Raw genomic sequence first — 8,835 nt, 5'->3', positions numbered from 1 at the left:
TTTTGTTCCTTAGAACGATATTGAGTGACAAAAAATTCGTATTATCACTAATGGAATATTCCGTTAGTGATAGTTTTTGTCAGAAATTCCGTTGGAAAAGCCATAGAGACGAAATTTTGTACTCTCACCAACAGAATTTGTATTATCACCAATGGAATTCTATACTATTACCAACAGAAGTTTTATTATAACCAACGGAATTCGATATTATCACTAGCGAAATTTTGTGTTATGACCAACAGAATTTTTAATATCACCAAAGGAATTCTGTACTATCACCAATGGAATTTTGTATTATCACCAATGGATTTTTGTACTATTACTAACGTAATTTATTATCACCAACGGCATTTTATTATCACCAATAGAATTATTTTATTATCACTAACATAATTTGATACTATCGCCAACAGAATTTTGTATTATCACCAACAAAATTCAATACTATCACCAATGAAATTTTGTATTATCACAAATGGAATTCAATACCATCACTAACAAAATTTTGTATTATCACCAACAGAATTTTTTTTTTCACCGACAGATTGTTTTTATTAGCAAAGCACATACAAACAACAAGCACGCAGGATTACAAGACAACAACACCAGTAGTCCCAGTAAAATAATTGCTTACAAAACAAGCCTTAGATTCAACCTAACACCTCTGGCATCATCTTCTCTGATTGCATCTGAGTTGTTTCGTAAACAGTTATCTTGTTCGGACTATTGTTGTTGTTGTTGTTGTTGTTGTTGTTGTGTAGTCGTGTGTGCTTGTTGTTTGTGTGTGTTTTGCCGCTGCCCCTAGTTTTTTTTAAATGGGAGGTGCTTGTCAACTAATTAGAAGATAAAACTAATTAAGGTTAGAGTCATTTATGGTCAAATAATTATCTACTCGAATAATTTTTCTTATTAGTATTACATTATAATAATAGAGATGGAATTATAATGAAAGAAATGTATATATAATCATTTTATATATAATAGGATATATATATATACACATAATATAATTGTAATTTATATAACTAATAATTTACTTAAATATTTTGATTTTCCACAAATAATTTACTTTTAATTATTATTATATTTATTAATATTTGGGTTTCAATAATATATAAATAAACTCAATATTATCTAAAAAATAAATATTTATAAGAATTGAAAAAAAAACATTAAATCCCTATAGCCTCTCCCTCTCCTCACTATTTTCTCTTTTTTCTCCGACTTTTCTACATTAGATCGGCGGCTCTTCTGATATCTTTCGGAGCCTCTCCGGTGTCATCTACACCCTCCATCACCATTCCCTAACAAACCGCTCCGCCACCACTTATACTGGCCTTGTGTAACCACAAATGCATGGGTCGTAAAAGTAGTATAATGTATCAAAGTTGGTCGAGTAGTCGAATCCACAGGGACTTGTGTAGCTTTTGATACTAGTAAAATTTCTAATATCTAGCCAATTCAAAAGATTTGGTTGAAAACTAAAACTAGAAAAAAAGAAAAAAAGGACAAGAAATATAGAGAAAATAGACAGGGTTTGGGTTGAAAAGACAGTAGTTGAAAGGACAATGGCCAGATGAATTCTCTCAACAAATGTATTGACTGGGCAATGATTACATGTACATATCCTTGGACCTTGGTGAACACCTTTGGAGAGTTTGTACATTATGAGAATCATATATTCAAAATCATGCTTTGATTTTGCAGGATTTAAGTTGTGTTTGTCCAAATTACATGTCTAACTAGTTTGATATAAATGAAAGGATGAGAGTTATCTTGATAGACTGGCTGATACAAGTACAACACTTGCTCCCAATAAATGATTTCAAAGGACTTTAATTATTGTTCTGAATTGCTATGAATGTGACTTTGTGGTACATGTTCACTATAAATTTAAGCTCATGGATGAGACTTTGTATCTGACTGTGAACATAATAGACTTGTTCTTAGCCTGACAAACTGTGGTTAGGAAGTAACTTCAGTTGGTTGGAGTTACAACCATGCTTCGTGCATGCAAATATGAGGAAATATCAGTTCTTATTGTAGAGGAATTTATTTTAATCTCTGATAGGGTTTATACTAGATCAGAAGTTCTTGAAATGGTAAGAAATCATGAAAATTCATATATATATATATATATATAGTAAATAGTACTAATTCGGCAATGAGCAACTACTTAACATTGTAAATACGTGCTTGACATACTTCGGTGAGCTTTTTGCTCAGGAGAAATTAATTGTTAGCACTTTGCAATTCAATATGTCTGTACGCTCTCTATTTCCTTTCATGAGGAGGTTCCTGAAAGCAGTGGAGTTTGATAAGAAGGTAAGTGTCATATCTTCTTTTACCTATCAGTATAGAACATACATTTTTTTTCACTTCTTTGGTAATTTGACATGTTAAATTGTATCTTCATGCATTGGACCAGCTGGAGCTCCTTTCATTTTTCATCATAGAGCTATGTCTTCTAGTGTACTCTCAGAGAATTTAGACATTGGACGAGGACTAGTGAGCTGCATACTAATTACTAAGAGGAGCAACTGATGTGAATTCTCTATTATTAACCAAGAAATCAACTTCTTGCACATAATATTAGTTACTAATTTGTTTTAATTATATGCAGAGAGTGTTCAAGACTAATGGTAGATTTTCATCAGAAAGCAGGAGTTGGAAAGGCACAGGGGTACATAGAAAATAAAATACACTAAAGTTTGGTTACACTACAAAATTTTATCCTGCTCTCTTTTTACTGGAAAACTAGGTACTAGTTCGGTATATTTTGATATCTTATACTAATTTAATTTTCTTGACATCTCAATCAAAGCCATGCAACTGAAGTTGAGGAAGTTGTTGTGGATAATCCTTGGTGTGTTTCATATGATAATTTGGTGTTTGATGATGTCACTTAAACTACCATTTCCAAGAAAACAAGTTAATTAATTTGCCATTCCCTCATATCTTTTACTAATATTTATTAGTTCTCTTTTTAATTCTTTGATTTTTATGTCACTACTACATAACTACCTATTTGCAGTGGTTATAAACCTCTACAAAAGGCCTTAAAACCATTGCATAAGAGCTACTGTAGTAGTTTGGCAGCCACTGCATTTGCTCCCGTTGCAATAGGTTATTGTAATGGGTCTAAACATCCAATTACAGTGGTTTTACACAATTACCTAAACAATTCTAATTGGCATTGGCTTTTGTAGCAGTTTTTAATTATGCAGCGGTTGCTTTATATACTTCAGCGGTTTATTTTGCAATAGTTATTTTATGTAGCAGTTTCACTGTCACGCCCCGACCCGCGGGCCCATGGGACACGACAATCGCCGCAGCGATCCCGAGGAGGGATACCCCGCCACTTAACCCTCAGGACGCCGCAAGGCTGATCAATATACCTAGAATTTCAACAATAGTAACAACAACAACAACAATAGTAGGATAAAAAAAATATAGAGTTCCACAAATACACAAGAAAACAACACTAACAACAGTAGGAAATGCTAGTACATGAAAGTTAAGAGTTATTTAGATACTAAACCATGCAATAAAGTTTTCTACACACTAGTGGATTCATATGTCTTATAATATGTTCCATGACAACAACATACATGAACCGAAGGAAATACAACAGAAGATAGAACAGTAACAAATGCCCAGTACGCTGCCACACAGTCACACTTACTACCTGCAACAGATTGGGAGGAAGAAAGAGGGACGAGTAACTCAAGTTACTCAGTGAGGGCAGGTTAGCACAACTTTAGCAGAAATACACCAACAGTAATAACAATAATAAAACATCAAAATAAAAGTTTTACCAAAATAATAGTAGTTTAGAAACATTAACCCATATAATAGAAGTTTTTAAAAGAGGTAAAATAACATAATAATACCAAGAAAACCCTTTTTACCGCAACTAGGGTTTACAACACAAAAATCATAAAACATGGTTTGAAATAAACATAATACCCAACACTCACCCAACATAACATGGTCTAGAAAACTCTCTAAACCTTCGCCGTGGCCATGGCTAGGTTCAGAACCGCCAAGGTACTCATGCCGTTGACGTTGACCCATCAGTTCACCAGTTGGTGACTCCGGCTAACCGATGAATATCCAGTCAGGGCTCTACACTCTCACATGAACTGACCCTCGTAGTAATCAGCCGGTCAACACGCCACCTCAACAGACTGGCCGTGGAGATTGCCTAATGCAGTAGAATATCACTAGAACAAATCACCACAATAAACATAACTCCACTCGTAGTACAATATCCATCCATAATCATAAATCAATAATACCTCGGCCATTTGCACGAGGACAAGATAAACACATAAGCAAAGCCTAAACTTTTAATACAAACTAATTTGCAAGTCCCATCACAAGAAGCAACATGGAAATCCTTTCCTTTCAACAATTCAAAATTTGTTTCAAGCCTAGGATTTCACCAAATCAAAGATTTCCACAACAAATCTCAAGTTTCATACAAATAAGGATTTCACAAACTCATGGATACATATATCAATCACAATTTCCACGATAAAAAATCAAAAGCCAAATGAGACATCCAAGATTTTCTCAATAAGAACTATCATTCACCAAAATACCAAACAAGTATAAATCAATAAAACTTAATTGAAACATGATATGCATATATATATATATATATATATATATATATATAGCTATTGGTATTCTTCTAATAAAGCTATGCTAAATAATTCCACTCACCGGATCGGCAATTTGTCTTCCTCGCAGGCTACTCCTTGGCTAAGTCTTTGCCATGAGCTAAGACTTCATCTCCTTGACAAAGCATAACAAAACACAACAAAAATTAGCAAAAACAAAACAAACAAGAAAAACCCTAAGTTTTCTAACAAAGAACCCTAATTCAATCCTAGGGTTAGCTCAAAGCTAGGTCTAAAGGTTACCAATGAATTTTTAGGGGTTTTAGCTTCATTCTAATCTAAAGAAATTGAAGAAACAACCAAAGATTGCTGGTGCTACAGTAAATTTGAAATTGCTGCAGTAAACCCGGCCCTTAAACTATGATTTTCTCCAAATTTACAACACCAAATCAAGAAATTTCATCACAAGCATTCTCACACATGAACAACAAGTCAATGGCTTCAATTTAAGCCTATAAACAAGCAAATCCGTGGAGAAATCAAGGTTTTTAAAAAAAATCTAAAAATAAGGAAAAATACAAAAAAAAATACGGTATAAACAATAAATCCAAGCTTACCAAGTTCAAGGGTGAGGAAAGAAGGAAGAGGACACTTGGTTCGCCGGAAAATCTCGCCGAAAAAAATTTAGGAAGAAGAAAGGGTTCGGCCAAACTAGGGAAGAAGAATAAGAAGAAAAGAAAAAGAAAGTTTTTAAGAGAAAATCGTGCAGCTACAGTAACAGGTTGCTACAGTAGCAGATCACTACAGGACCGGTTTAATCTATAGAAATGGACTAGTTTAATCTACAGTATTGTGCTGAAAAATCTATAAAAATGGACTAGTTTAATCTACAATAAAACCTGGTTATAACATTCACAATACCTAGTGCATCGGTTTGTTAATACCTATTGCATCGGTTTTGTAATATCTATTACAGTAGTTTCATAATACATTTTGCAGCAATTTGGTAATATATGTTGTAGTGGTTTGGGAATAGCTATAACAGTGGTTGTGTAAAAACTATTACAATGGTTTCATCAAATCTATTGCAGTGTTTTAGAATATCTGCTGCAACAGTTAATAAAATCCATTGTAGTGGTTTTATAATCCTGGACTATTTGACAAATAATAATTTTAATAATTCAATTCAATAAAATTATAACATTATCAAATATCATTCTAAAATATAATAATCACTTAGAGCTAACAACATCACATTAAAATTGACAAAAATATTCAATAACCTAAGAATTCAGGGTGAAAACTAGTTAATACAAAACAATTTTGAAGTTAATACAAAACAAGTCATCTTCAATGTTTTGGGACAAAACCAACTCAAAGATAAATAATTAATCATTGTCCCTGTAATTATAAAAAATTAGTTAGTAAAAATAATAAGAAGACACTTGTACGATACATGCAATTTATATTAATTAACATTACAATAACATTTGTTAAAATAAAATGATACTATAAACTATATTCCAACATAATGACATCAACTAAAATGATAATTATTATAAAAGAATACCTAAGGTTCATGGCTACTAACAAAGGATATATTACGTGCACATATTGCAATTATCATACCAACAAATGTAGCACCACACATAGCAATTATCATACCAACAAGAAAAAATAACACAATTAGAAATATTTTCAAAAGACCACAAAATTAAATTCATTGATGATACTAATTATAATAGGCATAGTCAAGGTAACCAATTCAATATTAATCATAATAAGTGTAATCAAGTTAATCAAGCGGTCTAAAAGCATGTCATGTCGTTCAACTTACTAGCGACATCCAAGGAGAAACATCATCTAATGTTATTTCATGCATGGATGAGTGAGCTTACTCAGAACATTGCTGGCAGTGAGTGACTCCAGATGTTCAGAGCAGTCCCAATCGCAAAACTCTTCTTTGACCAAACCTTTCAGGTAAGAGATACTGTATAAACTTATGTGTAATCACATACCATAAATTACAAAATTTTACACAAATGCTTACATGTTAAAACAAAAAAATTTGGATCTAAATAGTTCAATGCAGAGCTTGGTAAATATAAATTTACATTACATGTCCAAAATTATTCAGGAACACAAAAAGAAAAAGTAACCACAAATCATATTGCATACATATGTGATTGATCACATATGTATAATTATTTATATATAGTTTGAAGCAGATAATGGAACAATCATATACTATAATTTGTTGTAGAACTCAATGAAATGTTAATTAAAATAACAAATCCATATTGAATTCTACAAGATGTGTGCTAAAATATTAGTTACTTGTCTTTGTTATCGATAATGTATTTGTTTGCCAAAGGATGTTCTACTTCTTTCTAGTTTCTACAACAACAACATTAACAACTCATATAATAATAAGATTATTTAAGTAAACAACTAAAAAATAGCTTAAAAAATGATAAGAAGTACATAAGAAAATAAGCTAGGGGGTGTTTGGTTAGAAGTAGACGTAAGTAGGTGTGATGTAAAAAGATTTACATGTGAAATTTGCTTTTTGGTGTTTGATTTGATCTAAAAGTAACTTTTACCTATAAAATGTTTTACACTAGACCCCCATTTTACAGTATTTTAACTCAGAGCAAAAGTTGTTGTGCATTGAAATACTGTACAACTTTGTTTAAAGTAACCTCACCACTCCCGTTGGAATACTCCAAAAGCATGCAATTCCCACCTCCAGACCTCACCATCAGGTGATGCTGTCTAGCACTGGTGACTAGAAGATAGGCCAGATCCCTCTCTCTCTCTCTGTGCCTCTCTCTCTCTCTCTCTCTCTATCTATCTATCTATCTATCTATCTACCTATTAGCAAAGCCCTCCAAACTCTCTTTCTCTATCTATCTATCTATTAGCGAAGCCCTCCAAACTTCAACAGGATCTTCCTTTCTCACAATCTCTATCAATTGACTTTTTGTAAAATAATTATACATTTGGGTATCAATTTTTTGCCATCTCTTTGCTTGCTTTCCATTCGTTACAAGATGAATTCAAGCACAGAGATAGTATTCCTTTGAATGTTGATGTGTGACTTTAGTTCTACCCTAGATCCTGAATTTAGTCAATTAAGCCTTGCACTTTCCAGTCTATTCCTTATTTCATTGTAAGAGTAAACTTATCATATAGAAAAAGATTGGAGCACTTTTATCTTTTTGTGGACTAATTGAGGCTGATGGAGGTATACATTTGCAACTAATAAAAAAAAGGGTAAATGAGTAAAATGTTAAAGAATAAAGTTTTTAAGTCTTATAATTTAGAAAAGAAATGAGTGACATTTTGAGTTGATGAGTAAATTTTTTTTTTTTGACATGTTTGACAAGGTTTAGTTACTTACTAATCTGATTGTAGCTTTTGTTTTGTTTAAATTACAAATCAACAAAATGTGTATTTTTGGAGGTTTTCTATCTCTCTTTTTTTAATCTCCAATGAAAATTTTCAGCATATCCATCTATAGGCAGATGATATAAGTTCATTGTTTTTCTTTCTGTTTAATAGAATCAACTGAAGGTTGCATAGATTCAAAAAATCTTGAGTCTCTCATGTTAGCTTTTTGGATATATTAAATTCACTTGCTCACATAACATGTTTCGATTATATTAAATGGTTAGCATAAATCTTTGAGACATGTTGATACATCAAATTTAAAAAAAAAAAACAATTGCTTTTATTGTCTTTGAAGACCATGGAAAATGGATAGTTATCAGAAATTTCAATCTGAAGTTAACTCCAATTTGCAGCAGAATGATGACTTTCAGTATCCTTCCCTTCTGATTTAAATAAAATCACAATGAGCATACAATTCATAATAACTTGATATAAAATACATCATGGTGAAGCATCACATGTGACAAAAACTAGCACAAGTTTATAGCCCCATCTCTAACTTTGTGAGATAATTTGAACTATATCTATAGTTTCTATGATGAGCAACAAAAACTATCACTTCAATCAGGTTGTTTCTTATGAATTTCATAGGTTTCACTTTTTTTTCTCAAAGTTCATCTTTCTTTTCCTGATCAACAGTCAAAGGACCAGGTCTTCAGTTTTGACCTTTTCATTGATGAAGTTGATCATTATTTTCAAGCTTTAGTTTTTTAATAGCTTGATCTGTAAAGAACCCAACAATTTTGTTTCAGAA

At 32.1% G+C, this 8,835-nt stretch overlaps 1 pseudogene; it reads left to right on the top strand.

The window, feature by feature from the left end:
* Positions 1-1,710: 1,710 nt before the first annotated feature.
* On the top strand, positions 1,711-2,761 carry LOC120251055 (annotated as a pseudogene).
* Positions 2,762-8,835: the final 6,074 nt, after the last annotated feature.

Source organism: Dioscorea cayenensis, chromosome 20, assembly GCF_009730915.1.
Source record: "Dioscorea cayenensis subsp. rotundata cultivar TDr96_F1 chromosome 20, TDr96_F1_v2_PseudoChromosome.rev07_lg8_w22 25.fasta, whole genome shotgun sequence".
Taxonomy (NCBI): domain Eukaryota; kingdom Viridiplantae; phylum Streptophyta; class Magnoliopsida; order Dioscoreales; family Dioscoreaceae; genus Dioscorea; species Dioscorea cayenensis.
The sequence above is the reverse complement of the archived record's forward strand: the minus strand, read 5'-3'. Positions and strand labels throughout refer to the sequence as shown.